Below are 19,096 nucleotides of genomic sequence, written 5' to 3' on the forward strand. Positions count from 1 at the left end.
CGCGTCAGTAAGTGTCCCTGAGAACATCAGAGACAAGTCACAGCGCTTTCAGTGGAGGGGAAGCTGAAAGAGCCCCACACGCTGCTCACGGGCACATTTCGCTTTCCCCAACTCACCGCCCCAACCAATGCTCCTGGGAGTGGAAAGGAAACAAACACCAAAACCCAGTCTCATATTTGTGAATCTTCTGAAAATAAGAAAACTGTTCATCCCTTCGGATCTTCCATCCTCTGGGCTGACAGGGGTGATTGTAAATTGCTGTCCAGTCAGTGTCGATTCGTTTTGGCTGAAAATATCTTCCTTTTCTCATCCCAGCATTTCTTGCCACAGAGAACTGTGCGGCAGAGTTCATGTTTTTATTTACTTGGATGGTATTTTGTAAATAACATTCGTTTGCTGCTTGTTTGTATCGGATATTTCAGGTTCATTAGCTGCTGTTCAAGTGTGTTGGTAGGTTTGTGGGCTACCATGATGGTGAGAGGGTTGAGTTGTCTGGACATCATTTAACAGATGTATTTAATGTAAGGTAATGTAGCTTGGGTTTCTGCGTACGTTGTTTCAACTTGTGTCAATTTGTTTATGAGAAATCGGCAGACTGGGTTTATTGGGTCGGTAAAAGTGAGGACTGGAGATGCTGGAAGCCAGAGTTTAGATCAGAATGGTGCTGGAAAAGCACAGCAGGATAGACAGCAGGAAAATCGACGTTTCCGGCAAAAGCCCTTCATCAGGAATAGAGGCAGGACGCCTCCAGGGTGGAGAGATAAATTGGGGTGGGGTGTGTGCTGAGGCGAAGGTAGCAAAGAGTAAAATAGGTGAGTGGTGGTGGGGATGGAAGTGACAGGTCAGATAGGAGGGTTTAGCGGATAGGTGGGAAGGTAGATTGACAGGTAGGACAGGTCATGAGGTCAGTGCTGAGCTGGAAGGTTGGAACTGAGGTAAGATGGGGGGAGGGGAAATGAGGAAACTGGTGAAGTCCACATTGATGCCCTGGGATTGAAGTGCTCCGAGGCGGAAGATGAGGCGTTCTTCCTCCAGGCGTCGGGTAGGGAGGGAGGGGTGGTGAAGGAGGCCCAGGACCTGCATGTCCTCGGGAGAGTGGGAGGGGGGTTGAAATGTTGAACCACGGGGCTTTGGGGTTGATTGGTGCGGGTGTCCCGGAGATGTGACTTGACCCTCCAGTCTCCCTAATATTGTAGAGACCGCATCGGGAGCCATGGATACAAAAAATGGCATTGGTGGATGTTCAGGTGGAAGTCTTCTTACCACCACGGCCCGTGTTCGATTCCCGGGCAGCGAAGCAATTTTCAGTAGAGCATACGACGTTGCATCCGTGTGTCCCTGGTGGTCTAGTGGTTAGGACTCGGCGCTCTCACCACTGCGGCCCGGGTTCGATTCCCGGCCAGGGAAGCCATTTCCAGCGTGACTATTGGCTAACCATTCTTTCTAAATGCGCTGTACAGTTATTTATTGATCTTCATAGTGCCTGGGTGCTGCAGTGTTTAGTGGCTCGTTGGAATAGTGTCCTGATGCAGATTTGTTTGTATGTGTATGGATGATTGCTTCTGTAGTTAAGTTCTTGGTTCGCATGCGTTGTTTTCCTGTAGAGGCTGTTTTGAATTTACCATTGACTGTTCGCTCTACTGTGACATCTAGAAATGGCACTTTGTTGTTGTTCTCCTCTTTTGTGAATTTTATGCCAGTAAGGATACTGTTGATGGTGTTGTCGGTTTCCTCTAATTTGTTTCATTTTGTGCTGACAAAAGTGTCATCACTGTGGCGGACCCAACGTTTGGGTTGGATCGTTGGAAGGGCTGTTTGTTCGAGTCTCTGCATTATTGCTTCTGCGAGGAATCCTGATGCTGGTGGTTTCATGGGTGTTCCGTTGATCTGTTTGAAAGTCTTGTTACTGAATATGAAGTGGGTGGTAAGGCACAGCTCCGCAGCTCCAGTGTTATCTTTGCTGATGAAGTTGGTGCTGTTTGGTGTTTGTGTCTTTGGTTCTTCCAGTAGTGTCTTCAGTTTTCTTTGGCGACGTTGATGTTAATGGATGTGAACAGGGCTGTATGTCAAAGGACAACATTATTCTATCCTCTTCTACCTTGGTGTCTTTGGTACTCAAGAATTCTTGGATGGAGTAACTGGAGTGGCGTGAATCTTCGACTTGGTGTTTTAGTCTTCAGTGGAGGCCTTTGACTAGTCTGTATATTGGTGTTCCAAGTAGTGAGACTATGGCCTGAGGGGTGCTCCTGGTTTGAAGAGGAGGTGAACAACAACAAAGTGCCATTCCGAGATGTCACAGTAGAGCGAACAGTCAATGGGGAATTTCAAACTGGCGTCTACAGAAAAACAACACACACAAACCAAGTACTTAACCGCAGAAGCAATCATCCCAACACCCACAAACGAGGCTGCATCAGGACATTATTTCAACGAGCCACTACACACTGCAGCACAGAGAAACTACGAAGAGCACAAGAGAAATAAATATATAGTGTATTTAAGGAGAACGGGTACCCAACAGACCCAGTCCGCCGATTTCTCAGTGATGCTTCCAAGCTGACTCTCAAAAATTCGGTTTGTCCCTCCATTCTTTGCGATGTTATTTTGTAGGTTTTGAAAACTTTCCCAATCCTCTGACTGAGTGTTGTAGTTGGGAAGTTATTTTGTGGCTGTACAGGACATTGGAATATTGTGGAATACTTTTGGAATATTGTGTGCAATTCTGGTCTCCCTCCTATCTGAAGGATATTGTGAAATTTGAAAGGGTTCTGAAGCACCAATGGATCCACAGAAGATAGAGGCCCTTCTGTTGACCTGAGTGCGGGAAGGCCTTTAGTGATTCCTCTGCCCTGCTGACGGACCAGTTGGTCCACACCTGGAACGGCTGTCCTCCTGCCCTGAGTGCGAGATGGTTTTAGATTACATTACATTGTGGAAACAGGCCCTTCGGCCCAGCAAGTCCACACCGACCCGCCGAAGCGCAACCCACCCATACCCCTACATTTACCCCTTACCTAACACTACGGGCAATTTAGCGTGGCCAATTCACCTCACCTGCACATCTTTGGACTGTGGGAGGAAACCAGAGCACCCGGAGGAAACCCACGCAGACACGGGGAGAACGTGCAAACTCCACACAGTCAGTCGCCTGAGGCAGGAATTGAACCCGGGTCTCCGGCGCTGTGAGGCAGCAGTGCTAACCACTGTGCCACCGTGCCGCCCACCTGCAGTTCTTCCCACCTGCTGAGACACCAGTGGGTCCACACCGAGGAGAGGCCGTTCTTCTGTCCCGAGTGCAGGAAGGGATTTGCTCTTTCCTCTGGCCTGCTGGCCCACTGGTGAGTCCACATGGGGGAGAGGTCGTTCAGTTGCCCTAAGTGAAGGAATGCCTTCAGCAGTTCCTCAGCCCTGCTAAGCCACCAATCAGTCAACACTGGGGAGAAGCCATTTTCCTGCCCCGAGTGCGGGAAGGGCTTTACCTGCTCCTTCGCCTTGCTGAAGCACCAGTGTGTCCACAGAGGGGAGAGGCCCTTCAGCTGGCCCGAGTGTGGGAAGTGGTTCATGTTTTCCTGCAACTTGCGGAAGCACCAGCAGGGGCACCAACGCTCCCAGCAATCAGATCCCACCGGTGTTCTGCCTTGGGTCACCCAATGGACTGAACCTCCTGCCAGTTCTGACAGTGGGTGCAGTGGGAGAGTAGGTGAGGTGTTTTTGTTTTCTGCTGGACTGCAATTGCCTCTCCCACCCCCCACAACCACAACCACACGGTGGCTCAGGGGCGTCACGGTGACTCAGTGCTTAGCACTGTTGCTTCATAGCACTAGAAACCCAGGATCAATTCCACCTTGGGGGTCTGTGTTCAATTTGTGGAGGGTCGGAAAATAGATCTGACTGGGTTACTCTTCGGAGGATCAGTGCAGATGTGTTGGGCTGAAGGACCTGTTTCCACACTGTCGGAGTTCTACGATCCTATGAGCTTTGCTTTCAGAGGACACTGCTGCTCATTGGGCCCGGGACTGCACATTGCCAATGAAATGATCCAGAGAGACCTAAGACCGCAAGATCATCGGAGCAGAAGTTAGGCCATTCGGCCCATCGAGTCTACTCTGCCATTCGTTAGAGTCAAAAAAATTGCAGATGCGATTAGCATCAGTGTGGAAACAGGGCATTTGTCCCAACAAGTCCACACCGACCCTCCGAAGAGTAATGCACCCAGACCCATTTCCCTCTGACTAATGTACCTAACTCTATGGGCAATTAAGCATGGCCAATCCACATGACCTGCACATCTTTGGTTTATGGTAGAAAGAGGACCACCCAGAGAAAACCCAGGCAGACACTGGGAGAATATGTAAACTCCTCACAGACAGCCACCCAAGTCTGGAATTAAACCTGGGTCCCCTGCGCTGTGAGGTTGCACAATGAGCCACTAGATTAATTTAGGATTTCAGGTCAGCATGGACAAGTTGGACCGAAGGGTCTGTTTACATGCTGTACGTGTCTCTGACTACTGGTCCTGATGTAAGTTTAAAATAGAGTCCAAGTAACTTTGAATAGTTCAATCTTGTTGAGCTCACCTCCTCAAATGTTTCAAATGAATCCCTCCGAGCGATACTGTTTGAACATGCTGAGTTGGACAAGTATCCCATCAAGTTCAACACAAACCCAGAGTTGAAGAAGTCAGAAGTCAGAACACCATGGGGACCAAAACTGATCACAATATTCCAAGTGCAGCCTCATCAACGTCCTGTGTAACTACACTATAACTTCCCAACATCTATACTCAATTCCCGAACTGATGAAGGTCAGTGTGCCTAAACCTTTCTTCACTGCCTTGTGCAGCGATGTTATCAGAGATATAGGATCTACTTTAAACTGATCCACAATCCAGCTTCTGGGAGCACAGAAGTAGAGTAGTGCTGCCTGAGTGTGCTGGGCACATAACCCAGAGGTCGATGGGTCAAAACCATGTGATGCTATTGCTCAATGTCTCCATAAGCTGCTTTCCTTGGCAAAAGTGCTCTGGTCTGTATCTTGCCTTTGCATCTGCTTCCCAAAGCTTCTTCAGTGGAGGAGTGGCAGTGGCAGCTGGAGCCCAGGAGCTCAACAACCCCCTGGAGCTGGAGGAAGGTCCGAGCTCAAAGAAGCCGGGGGCCCAGCTGGAGGCTGAATTTGCTCAAGGCTTGTATCTATTAACTTATTTAAATGGTATCTACTGTATGGGGATATGGTTTACGTTAAAACCGGAGGATCATGTCAGAGTGTTTGTTTATATTTAGCAGTTGTAGTTCATAAAATACACTCCCTGAAGGAGCACCTTCGATGATGCTGCATTTCTTGCCTTCTGCCCTTCCCCCATTTGTTATCTCCCATCTTGATTTTATATTTCTTTGGTCAAATTTAATTTCATATTAATCAGACTTTGTATTCACTGTGTGCTAGTAAATTATTTGTTCGAATATTGTAAGTCAAAATGAATGGTGTAATTTCATTTCTGATGTCAGAAGATGACATTGAATGTGCAGGTGTGAATACCAGTAAGTTGTGAAAATAAATCAATAACTTGTGATTTTATAGCAAAAAGAGCAGTTCACCGCAATCATTGGCATTGTCTCATTTGAAGGTGATGAGTTGAGCCTGACCAACAAACCGTTTCATGCAGTCACCCAATTTAATTAAAATTTTCTTCAACTTAATTGAAGATAATAACTCTGGCATGCTAAAATTTATACAATTTGATTATAAGACTTATTTATATGTCCATTGTTCTGCCACATTGGGGAGACTGGATGCCAACTTGCAGAACATTTCAGGGAGCATCTCCAGGACTCCAAAACTAAACGACCCCACCGTCCTGTGGCTGAATACTTTAACTCCGCCTCCCAGTCCGTCAACGGCATGCAAGTCCTGGGCCGCATCCCCTACAAGATCTAGCTAAATGACGCTTGTAGGAAGAACACTTCATCTTCCGCCATGGGACCCATCAACTACATGGGATCAATGTTGATTTCATCACCTTCCATATTTCCCCACACCACGCGCCTTGTCCCAGATCCAACCATCCAACTCGGCATTGGCCTCTTGATCTGTCCTACCTTTTTATCTTGCTTCCCACCCTCCACCCTCCTGTCTTACCTCTCCTGATCTCTCCCCACCTCCATCGACCTATTTCATTCACAGCTACCTCCCCTTCATCCCCATCCCCTTCCCAATTATCTCTCAGCCCCCTTGGACCAACCTTCTTTCCTGATGAAGAACTTATGCTCTAAACCAAGACTGTGGTGAAGGAACATCCTTAATAAGAAAGAGCTCCCAATTCACATGTATTCCCCGTTTGTTTCCCCGTTCTTCTAGAAATAAGAAATGTCCTTTTCTTCCACTAGAAAGTGGTCTTACACTTTGCGGTGTCTGAAGTGTTATACCACTCCAATTCTTTGCCCACCTTTTAAGAATCCTTTCAACCTGATTTTCGGATAATGGTGGCAGTGACCAAAAGCAATCATTTCACTCCTCTTCAATGCCCCATTTCTCCTCCTATGCACCACTTTGACATGTTGTCTGCGTGTGCCTGGTTTTCAAAATGTAATTTAGCCATTGATGTGAACAGGGTTAACCTTTATCGATCGCTAGCTTTGTTTGCACTAACTGTAATTATCCACCAATTTGCTGTGTTTTGTTCCACCAAAGCTGGAACCAATGATCTGTATTTATGTTGCACTCAGGTGTGAAAAATCAACCCAAGAATCGTCATATTATTATAATTGACTGAAGCTATAACAGGAGGCATTCTGTGGCAATTTGAGACTAAAAACTTGGCTGGAAAGAATGTAGATTGATGAGGAAAGTCAAAAAGCAGAATCTCTGGCCACAATCTATCAGTCTGGCTTGATTAAGTGGTGGCTCTTCAAAAGCATCTTCCAACCACCACCTCAACCACCAAGAGCAGGTAAGTGCGAACACAGCATTCCAACTATGTGAAATATATCGCATTGCTTCTTTGTTATTGATTAAAATCCTGGAATTCGCTCCTGAACATTATTGCAGACCAAATCATAATTGTGAAGCAATTTAAGAGGCAGTTCAGCACCACTTTTTCAAGGACAGTTTGGGAAGGGTTGTTGGCAGAGCCAATGATATTCACATCTCATGAAATAGAGGCATGGACAGAGGATTGGCTAACCAATGATACAATTGGGATAAGGGGCATGTTCAGGATAGCAATCTGTAACTAGTAGTCTGCCACAGGGATCAGTGCTGGGGCCAAAATTATTTACAAAATGTATATGAATTTCTTGGATAAGTAAAGTGAATGCACTATTACCAAGATTGCAGAAAAGATGGTTGATGAGAAGGCAGGTGGTAAGATTGACATGAAATATCTGCAGAGGGATATACACAGATTAAGCAAATAAGCAAACCCTTGGAAGATGGAATAGAATGTGGGGAAATGAGGTTGTGTACTTTGGCAGGAGGAAAAGTGTTGAATGTTAAATTGAGAAAGCTGTTGAATAGAGGGATTTGGAAGCCCATATCCATGCATCTCTTCAGCCAAGTTCAGTGAATAAAAGGGAAGGCAAATGGGAGGTTGGCCTTTAAATAGAGTATAAACGTAGGGAGGTTATAGTGAACCTATGTCAGGCACCAGTCAAGCCACAACTCAGCACTGGGAGGGTCATTTACCTAAGGAAAGATATACTGGCTTTGGAGGCAGACAAGAGAAGGTTGACCAGGATGAAAAGAATATCATATGAAGAGAAGTGAATAGGTTGGGCCTGTACTTATGCGAAGTTAAAAGATTTAGAGGTAACCTTATTTTCACATAAAAGATTCTGAGGATACTTGACGGGGTTGATGTGGAAAAGTTTGCCTTTGTGGGTGAGTCTAGCACCACAGGGAATAACCTGCAAATGAGGGATTGCATGTTGAAGACAGATAGGAATGGTTACTGAGGGCAGTAAATCTGTGGAACATGTTAGTACAGAGTGTTGTTGAGCTTGGGTCATTAAGTACATTCAAGGCTGTCAGATTTTTTTTAACCAGTGAGGGAATTGAGGATTATGGGGAAATGGCAGGGAATTGGAGTTGATGCTTACAAGAGCAAACGTGATCTGAATAAATGGCAGAATTGATTCAATGGGCTGAATTGAATAGTAAGTAATAAAGGGGAAAGGGGTACAACTGGCAACTACAGGCCAGTCAGTGTTGGAAAATTAGAGATTGTACGGAGTTGGTGGCATTTTGGCATTGTTACTGGATTTAACATCTGGCGTTTCAAATTGATGCTGCTATGTCCCCGATGCACTTTGAAATAAATTAATATATCTGGAATATAAAGCTTATCGCTGCTTTGGTGATCTTAACAATTGATATAAGGACCTATCTTGTTAAGGAAGGAAATCTTTAGTCCTTACCCAGTGAGGCGATTGTGTCACTCTTGATCCACAGTAATGTGGTTAACTCGTAACTGCCCTCTGAAATGGCACTTGGTTTTTCTGGGAGATAAAGTGCCACATCCCATGAACGAATAAAGGAAAATATTCAGCAGAAAGTTGTCACTGAAGTGAAGATTGTGATCTAGTGATAATGGTTAATTAACCCAGAGATCTAGGTCTTCTGAGAACAAAAATTCAAATTCCATCATGATCCCAGTAAGGATAAAACATCTTTGAAAGCTGTTCTGAAAGTACAGTCTTCACAATGACACCTTCTGACACTCACTGCTTTCCTTCAGTCCAAATTGTCTGTGCTGACCAGATATCCTAAATTAACACAATCCTATTTGCCAGCACTTCACCCATATCCCTCTCAATTCTCCCTACTACCAGACGTCTTTTAAAATGCTGTAATTACTCCAGCCTCCACCATTATCTGGCAGCTCATTCCATACACTCAGCACCCTCTGCGTGAGAAAGTTGCCCAGAAGGTTCCTTTTAAATCTTTCCCCTCTCACCTCAAACCTACACCCTCTAGTTTTGGACTCCACTACTCTGGGGAAAAGATTTTGGCTATTCACCCTATCCATGCTCCTTATGAACTTCTATAAAGTCACTCCTCAGCCTCCAATGTTCCAGGGAAAACAGCCCCAGCCTATTCAGCCTCTCCATAATGGCTCAAACCTCCAACTCTGGCAATAGCCTTGTAAATCTTTTCCAAACCCTTTCAGAGGTTCACAACACTTTTCCTGTAGCAGCGAAACCAGAACTGAGCGCAATATTCCAAAAGTGGCCTAATCAATGTCCTTTGCAGCCGCAACATGACCTCCCAATTTCTGTACTGAAATGCACTGACCTATAAAGGCAAGCATACCAAACACCTTCTTCGCTATCCTGTCTACCTGCAACTCCACTTTGAGGAAACTATGAACGTGCACTCCAAGGTATCTTTATTGAACAATTCCCGTAAACTGTAGATCCTGCCTTGATTTGCTTTTCCAAAACCCAAATTTCAAAATGGGGTTGAAAAATGTATCAGCCGTAATTGAATAGTGGAACAGACCTGATGGGCTGAATTGCCTACTTTCTGCACCAATGTCGTATGTTCTCTTGCTGTCCTACACACAGTGTGTGAGAGTTGGGAGTGGAATAGGTCATTTGGTCTTTCCAGCTGGCACCAGCACTGAGCAGTTCATAGCTGGATATGAATATGCCCGAATCTATGTAGATAAGCTGGAACTTTTTATCACTGGGGCATCAGAGGTTGAGAGGTGACCTTGGAGAGGATTATTAAATCATGAGGGGTATAGATGAGGTGAACGGCACGTATACTTTCCCTAGGGTGGACGTTTCAAGAATAGGGAGCAAATTTTGAAGATGAGAGGAGAAATATTTTTTAAAAACATGACGGGCATCATTTTATTTTAAGACAAACAGTGGTTCGTGTGTGGAATCATGCCCAGAGGAGCTGATGGATGTAGTTACAATTACAATGTTTAAAAGACATTTGGATAAGCACATGAATAGGAAAAGTTCGGAAGGATATGTGCCAATTACTGGCAGGTGAGACTAGTTTAGTTTCAGAACACAATCAGCATGGACTAGTTGCACTGAATGGTCTGTTTCTGTGCTGTATGACTTTGTAACTGTTCTATACTGGTCTTACAACCGTTTTCTTGCCTTCCCCCATAACCATCCACTTCTTTGTTCTTCAAAGTCAAATGATCTCAGCCTTGAGTACATTCAACGACCGACAGAACTGCAAGAAGACATCCCCACTTCTGCACTCAATTCCTCTGGCTAATGTATCACTTGCTTTGCTTATGCTTGCTGCATCCGTTTGACAACTGGCATTGACTTGTTTCGAAGGACGCTGAGGCCCCTTTATCCATCCACACATCATTCCTGATGAAGAGCTCGTGCCCAAAACGTCGACTCTCCTCCTCAGTTGCTGCCTGACCTACTGTGCTTTTTCGCGCCATTCGTTTCAACTCTGATCTCTAGCATCTACAGTGCTCATTGCACCACATCTCAACATATCACCATTTAAATAATGCGCCTCATATTTGTTTTTTTTACACATCAAAGGCTGTAACTTCACATTGTGGCACTGCATTTGCCATGTGTTTGCAAATTGAGAAACAGACCTCGATCAACTTTTCCACAGTCCGCCCCCTCCCTCGATTCACTCATTCCTTTCAGTTGCTGCAAGTCAACTATCGAACCCCAGAATGAAAAAAACAATGGAAAAAGTGGTGAGAAAATGACAGTTGTACTCACAAATGTTAGACAGAGGAAGGAAGTTACAGTTTGTGGTGAGGATTAATATTATTAAGAGAGAAAGGAACAGCAGGAGCTTCAGAGCTCACGGTCCAACTTCCCCATTTCGACAATGATTAATTGGCTGGGCGACCAAACTCCTTCCGGTCCTCCAAGATTCTCCATTGGTCCATGGAAAGGAGCTCACGTGCCATTTCTGCAGTCAACCAGGAGTATGCGCAATGCTTTGCTGACACCAGCGAACATGTGCAGTGCTTGCTGACACCGCGGAGCATGCTCAGTATGCTCTGTCGCGATGCTGCTGTTAATGACAAATTTTAAAGTTAAAAATCACACAACACCTGGTTATAGTCCAACAAACGTTTTTGAAAGCGCGAGCTGTCGGACTGCTGCTCCTGTGTCAGGCAGTTGTGGAGTATAAGATCACAAGACAGAATTTATGACCTTGAGGAGAAAGCTAGAGCTTCCGAACAAGTCTTTTGGACTACAACCTGGTATTGTGTGATTATTAACTTTATACACTCCAGCCCAACACTGACACCTCCAAATCATGACAAATTTTTAAGTGTCCAAATGCGAAAACGAGAGAAAATTGCCGAAGCCATTTTTTTTGCTGAAATGTCTTTTCCCTGTGCCTGTGCATTTTATTCTTTTTGGATTTTGTCTGGCTGCTCAACATTTCTGTCTTTACCCCAGGGTAGAGGTATTCCAAAGCTAGAGGGTATAGGTTTAGGGTGAGGGGAGTGGGAAGATTTGAAAAGATTTAAAATACTACGAATAGAATATTTGCCGCTTACAGGGCGAAAGTGATGACTGCAGATGCTGGAGATTAGGGTCCAGAGCGCGGTGCTGGTAAAGCACAGCAGGTCAGGAAGCATCCGAGGACCAGGAGAATCGACGTTTCCGGCATAAGCCCTTCACCTTGCCCTCTCCAATGTGTGTTGTGTAACCGCTTAATCATTTCCAGTGGCTGAGCAGAGGCTTATAGGCAAGTTTGGAACACATGAGGATGGCCTCAGCCGAGACCTTGGGTTCATGTCATACGACAGGAGACCCAGCTACACGATACACACACACACTCTCTCACACACACACTCTTACACACTGGCACGCTCGCGCAGACCCTCCCTGACAGACACGCTCTCTCTTAGACATACACAAATACACCCCACACACTCACGGCCTCGCATACACCCTCTCACATGTTATATTCCATCACACACACACTTTACCCAGCACACACACTTTACCCAGCACACACACGCTCTCTCTTACGCATGCACTTACACACAGCAGTCTTTGGGGTGAATTTGCATTTGCAGGATTATATATTTGGAAATAGAACCCGTCTGACTCAAGATTGGGATACAGACATACTAAAACCTCACAGCTTTCATGTGTTGTCTGACCTGAGGTGTCACCTCCTTTTATAAAACATTATGTTACCTGGAGAATATGACTTAAAAGAAGTTCTGGAATTTACATATTAACGAACCGAAATCTGCAACCGATTTTAAAAGGTGAAAGACTTAACAGCAATCTAGATTTCTTCAATATATCATTTATGTTGCATGGCACTATAATTTTTGCTATATATTCTGTGTCTTATGATCCTATTCCGCAGCTACCTGATGAAGGAGCAGCGTTCCGAAACCCAGTGCTTCCAAATAGACCTGTTAAACTATACCCTGGTGTTTGTGTGATTTTTAAACTTTGTTTTCAGTGAATACAGCCCACACCTCCCACTGTTGCCAGTAAACGTTGCAATGCCAATGAAACAATGAACCTGCAGTACTGAAAATTTGACAATTTCTAACAATATTAGCTACTCATTCACTGCTCCTTCTGAGATATGACATTGGAAACTTAGTGCTGGAAGCTGAAAGCAATGAGCAGCTTTAAAACAAAAACCTGTTGGATCTCACGGCTTTCAACAAGAATTTAAGCCTAGCAGTAAGTTCAAGTAATTTCTACATCGTTTCAGCTTCAGATCTCCCCAGCAAAAAGGCGCACAAAAAGTAGTTTTTTTTTAAAAAAAAGCTCAAGCTCAAAGTGCACACACTCCCCCAACTCCCCCCACCCCCACTCTCTTTATTATTGGTCAGCTGAGATTTTGCTTTGGAACTGGATCCCTGGTACAGCCAGGTAACGCATGCAGCTGGGACGACTGAGTGAACCCTTTCCCACAACAGCAGGTTCCTTCCCTAAAAAGGACATGAGTGAATCAGATGGGGTGTTTTCCTCTGAAACTGGTTTCATCCTTAGAATCTGAAGTCCAGATTACTCACTGAATTTCAATTCTGCCATCTGCCGCGGCGGGATTCGCACCTGGGAGCCCCCAGTGGCATTCATTAGATTAGATTAGATTAGATTACAGTGTGGAAACAGGCCCTTCGGCCCAACAAGTCCACACCGACCCGCCGAAGCGAAACCCACCCCATACCCCTACATTTACCCCTTACCTTACGCTATAGGCAATTTAGCATGGCCAATTCACCTGACCCTGCACATCTTTGGACTGTGGGAGGAAACCGGAGCACCCGGAGGAAACCCACGCAGACACGGGGAGAACGTGCAAACTCCACACAGTCAGTCGCCTGAGTCGGGAATTGAACCCGGGTCTCTGGCGCTGTGAGGCAGCAGTGCTAACCACTGTGCCACCGTGCCGCCCACTCTGGGTTTGAAATTACAACCAGAACGGGGACATAGTCTTTCCCACCGTGAGGGGTGAGATTTTGATTCCTCCAAGCTGAGTAAATGGTTTGAAGCACTTTTCACAGTCAGCGCACTGAATCTCCCTTATTCGGTGTCTCAGTATTCTTCCTGCCGCACCAGTGTCCAAAATCTTTCAAGCAAACAAAAACAACATGTCATTCAGCCATGACAAGTTCAATTCCCCCTGCGATGGCACGTGAACTCACTGGTGCCTCCGCAGGTGGGAGGAGCAGGTGACGCCCTTCTGGCATTTACAGCAGGTGAATGGCCTCTCTCCAGTGTGGACCCGCTGATGGGTCAGCAGTACAACTGACTGAGTGAACCCTCTCCTGTACATGGGGCACGTAAATGGTTTCTCTCACTTGTGGGCCCACTCGTGCGTCTGCAGATGGCAAATCCGACTGAACCCCTTCCTGCACACTGAGCAGGTGAATGGCCTCACCCGATGTGAATGCATCTGTGGGTTTCCAGCAGGGATGGGGAAGGGAATCCCTTCACACTGTCCCCACATTTCCACGGTTCCCCATTAGAGGAGCTTTCCTTGTATTGCTCTGGGTTTGAAATTACAACCAGAACGGGGACATAGTCTTTCCCACCGTGAGGGGTGAGATTTTGATTCCTCCAAGCTGAGTAAATGGTTTGAAGCACTTTTCACAGTCAGCACACTGAATCTCCCTTATTCGGTGTCTCAGTATTCTTCCTGCCGCACCAGTGTCCAAAATCTTTCAAGCAAACAAAAACAACCATTTCTTCTTGATTTGAATGGCTGCTGATATTCAAGTCCCAATGAATCAAATGGCTCTGTCAGAAGTTGATGGATCATTTGCTTTCAGATTTCTTTCTGCACATCATCCTGCAAAATAAATCACAAAATAAGTGATCACGGTCAGTACAGTTAAATGACCATAACAACGGTGGCAATTCCTGTAGATTGCCAGATGCCTGCTGATCACACATTATCCAGCACACAGAAACCTGAAAACACTTATGCAACCAGATAGCCTTAAGTGTGTTTGGAGGAAAACTTCATTTCAGTGACAATAGCATGGAATAAACTGTTTAAAAAGGTGCTGGAAATGGAGCTGAATCAAGGATATAAAAATGAAATGTCAAGGCTGCTTGAGAAAAGAAAGCCAGTAAAGTTACTGAATTACTTCCTGCTGTCGGAGTAAATAAAAAATGATGACAAAAAAGGACGTGACCCCATTACTACACTAGAAGGTGAATAATAATTGCAAAGAAACTTTTACAACAGCCAACAATATCAGATATACACCAAATGAAGCATCATACGTCTACATTTTATATCGATGTCCCCATCCCTTAAATGCTGCTCAGTTCCATAAGAAATTACCCTTTTAACTGTGAACATGAGGAAAGAAGCAATCCTTTTCTCGGGTGCAAACTGTAAACGTGCCAAACTGAGGGAATACACAAGGAAAACGCTCTGAAGAGAAAAAAAGAGTAGCTGAGCACCTTTGGAGACTCTGCTCCCTCCCTGGATTCACTCCAGTTGCTACAAGTGAACAGTGTTTCATCCACCCTATCTCCCCCTCCCTCCCCCTGTCCCACTCTCGGAGGATGGGGAATGGAAAGGGGGTGACATTGCTTTGCTCCAAGATGTTGCTAAGAGGGAGGGAGTTTCACTCTGAAACTGACAGGCCTGCATCCCCGTTGTGACGTCAACAATGGAGGGCGGGCCGGACAGCTGCCCTGCAGTTGAGGCACGTGTGGAGGGGAGGAAACTTTGCAAACCTCTCCTTTCCTCTAAGTCAAGCAGTTTGAGTTCAAGCAAAGCAATGGCTTTAATTTTAGGCTAGAAAACCTCCTCTGTGCCATGGGAACCTTCCTCCCTTGGGGAATGCAGGGTTACAGATTCATAGTAACAGGAGGAGTAGGCCATTTAGGCCAAATCCTCCAACCATGGCAACATCCTTGTAAATCTTTTTGGAACCATTTCCAGTTTCACAACATCTTTCCGATATGAAGCAGACCAAAATTACATGCGATATTCCAAAAGTGGCCTGACCAATGTTCTGTACAGTGGCAACATGAGCTCTCAATGTTTTTATTCGAAACTCTGAACAATAAAGCAAAGCATAACAAACGCCTACTTCACTATCCTATCTGCATGCGACTCTACTTTTAAGGAGCTATCAACCTGCACTCCAAGGTCTCTTTGTTCAGCAACACTCCCGAGGACCTTACCAATAAGTGTAAAAGACCTGTTCTGATTTGCTTTTCCAAAATGCAGCACCCCACAGTTATCTAAATTAACCTCAATCTGCCACTCAGCTCATTGGCCCATCTGATCAAAATCCCGTTGCAATCTGAGGTAATCTTCTTTGCATCCACTACACCTCCAAATTTGGTGTCATCTACAAACTTGGTAACTATACCTCCAATGTTTAGATCCAAATCATTTGTATAAATGACAAAAAGTAGTGGACCCAGCACCGATCCTTATTACACACCACTGGTCACAGGCCTCCAGTCTGAAAAGCAACCCTCCATCACCACCCTCTGTCTTCTGCGTTCGAGCCAGTTCTGTGTCCACATGGCTAGTTCTCCCTATATTCCATGAGATAAAACCTTGCTCACCTGTCTCCCATGAGGAACCTTGTTGACTGCCTTCCTGAAGTTAATATAGATCACGTCCACTGCTCTGCCTTCATCAATCCACTTTCTTACTTAGTCATAGAGATGTAGAGCATGGAAACAGACCCTTCTGTCCAACCCGTCCATGCCGAACTGATATCCCAACCCAATCTAGTCCCACCTGCCAGCACCCAGCCCATATTCCTCCAAATTCTTCCTATTCATATACCCATCCAAATGCTTCTTAAATGTTGCAATTGTACCAGCCTCCACCACTTCCTCTGGCAGCTCATTCCATACACGTACCATCCTCTGCGTGAAAACGTTGCTTCTTAGATCCCTTTTATATCTTTCCTCTCTCACTCTAAACCTATGCCCTCTAGTCCTGGACTCCACCATCCCAGGGAAAACCTTTGTCTATTTGTCCGATCAATGCCCCTCATAATTATATAAACCTCTATAAGGTCACCCCTCAGCCTCCGACGCTCCAGGGAAAACAGCTCCAGCCTGTTCAGCCTCTCCCTGTAGCTCAGATCCTCCAATCCTGGCAACATCCTTGTAAATCTTTTCTGAACCCTTTCAAGTTTCACATCTTTCCGATAGGAAGGAGACCAGAATTGCACGCAATATTCCAACAGTGGCCTAACCAATGTCCTGTACAGCCGCAACATGACCTCCCAACTCCTGTACTTAATACTCTGACCAATAAACGAAAGCATACCAAACGCCTTCTTCACTATCCTACTTACCTGTGACTCCACTTTCAAGGAGCTATGAACCAGCACTCCAAGCTCTCTTTGTTCAGCAACACTCCTTAGGACCTTACCATTAAGTGTATAAGTTCTGCTAAGATTTGCTTTCCCAACATACAGCACCTCGCATTTATCTGAATCAAACTCCTTCTTCTGAAAACTCAATCAAGTTTGTCAGACATGATTTCCCACGGATAAAACCATGCTGACTATCGCTAATCAATTCTTGCTTTTTCAAATGCATGTAATCCTATCTCCCAGGATTCTCTCCAACAACTTGTCTCCCACGGATGTTAGGCTTTCTGGTCTTGCGTTTCCTGGCTTTTCCTTACCACTTTCTTAAATAGTGGCACCACGTTAGCCACCCTCCAGGCCTCCGGCACCTCACCTGTGACTATCGATGATACAAATATCTCAGTAAGAGGTCGAGCAATGATTTCCCTGGCTTCCCACAGAGTTCTAGGGTACACCTGATCAGGTCCTTGGGATTTATCCACTTTTATGCATTTCAAGACCTCCTCCTCTGTAATGTGGACATTTTCCAACATGTCACAATCTATTTCCCCACAGTCTATATCTTCCATGCCCTTCTCCACGGTAAACACTGATGCAAAGTATTCGTTCAGCATCTCCTCCATCTACTGCAGCTCCACACATAAGACCGCCTTGCTGATCTTTGAGGGGCCATATTCTCTCCCTTATTACCTTTTTGTCCTTAATGTATTTTGAAAACACTTTGGATTCTCCTTAACTCTATTTGCCAAAGCTATCTCATGTCCCCTTTTTGCTCTCATGATTTCTCCCTTAAATATGCTCGTACTGCCTATATACTCTAAGGATTCACTCGATCTCTCTGTATATACTTGACGAATGCTTCCTTGTTTTTCTTAACCAAAATCTCATTTTCTCTAGTCATCCAGCATTCCCTACACCTACTAGCCTTTCCTTTCACCCTAACTGGAATAAACTGTGCTGAAAATGTTTTGCTGGAAAAGCGCAGCAGGTCAGGCAGCATCCAAGGAACAGGAGAATCGACGTTTCGGGCATAAGACCTTCTTCAGGAATAAACTGTGTCTGGACTCTTGTTATCTCATGTCTGAAGGCTTCCCATTTTCCAGCAGTCCCTTAATCTGCGAACATCTACTGCCAAACAGCTTTTGAAAGATTTTGCTTAATACCTGAATCTTCCTCCAATTTTAGATCTATTATTTTCAATCACTATTTTAATGTTAATAGAATTGGGGTTTTTGGCCCTTAGGTTTTGCACCCTCTCCAGTATGTACATCCACATTGTGAATTAGAAAATTTCCTTGTACACACTTAACAAATTCCTCTATTTGGCAGATAGGCAAATGGGCAGGAGTTATACCTTGGGCCCACTCTTCCTTCATTCCCATCAACCCTACCCCCATTCCCACCCCAATAGTCCAATGGCACTTATCCCTGCAACTGGCGAATGTGTGACACCGGTCCATTTACTTGCTCCCTCCTCACTATCCAAGGGCCCAAACTTACCTTCCAGGTGAAGCGGCACTTTACTTGCACGCCCCACAACCCAGTGCACTGCATTTGCTGCTCTCAATATGGCCTCATCTACCATGGGGAAAACGAAGCATAAACTGGGTGACTGCTTCGCAGAACATCTACGTTCTGCCCGCAATAACGACATTGAGCTTCCAGTTGCCTGCCAATTCCACACCTCACCCTATCCCTGGCCAACATCTCTGTCTCAGGTTTGCTGAATTGTTCCAGCGAAGCTCAGCACCAGCAGAACGAAGAGCACCGAATATTACACTTGGGGACCATACATCCCTCTGGTCCCAATATCGAATTCAATAATTCTAGGACCTGAACTCCATAGTATCCTCGTCCCTACCACACACACCATCCTTGTTATTAAATAGTCTGTCATTCCACATTACTTAGCCACGAACAGTCTCCATTAACAGTTATTCACTCTCCCACGCAGATTGTTATCAACTCCTTTTCCTGTCCAACAGTTCTTCCTTCGCTTTGGGCTCTGCCCTGATCTCCGCCTTCTCCAACAATATCTCCTGCATATAAACCGACATTTTCCCAATCACCATCAGTTCTGTGGAAGGGTCACCGGCAACTCCTGTTTTTTTGTTTCTGATATACAGCATCCTCAGTTCTTTCAGATTTGTATTGAGAGACTTGGAAATTTTTTCGAGAGACAGAAAGAGACGGGGGAGAGACAGACCAGACATGAACTGTTGATCTCCATTGTCACTCATAACGTAAAATCATTGTAGTGCGATCACTTCCCTTAAACATGAATAGAGGTCATCGCACACCCGT

General features: G+C 45.2%; 1 non-coding gene across 1 annotated transcript; it reads left to right on the forward strand.

Moving 5' to 3' along the window:
* Positions 1 to 1,335: 1,335 nt before the first annotated feature.
* Positions 1,336 to 1,407, forward strand: trnae-cuc (transfer RNA glutamic acid (anticodon CUC)). Its single transcript has one exon. It is a non-coding gene; the product is annotated as a tRNA-Glu (tRNA).
* The last annotated feature ends 17,689 nt before the right edge of the window (positions 1,408 to 19,096 follow it).

The sequence above is a fragment of the Chiloscyllium plagiosum genome, unplaced genomic scaffold (genome assembly GCF_037043375.1).
Source record: "Chiloscyllium plagiosum isolate Xiang-an unplaced genomic scaffold, Cpla_swu_hap1 HiC_scaffold_27, whole genome shotgun sequence".
Taxonomy (NCBI): Eukaryota; Metazoa; Chordata; class Chondrichthyes; order Orectolobiformes; family Hemiscylliidae; genus Chiloscyllium; species Chiloscyllium plagiosum.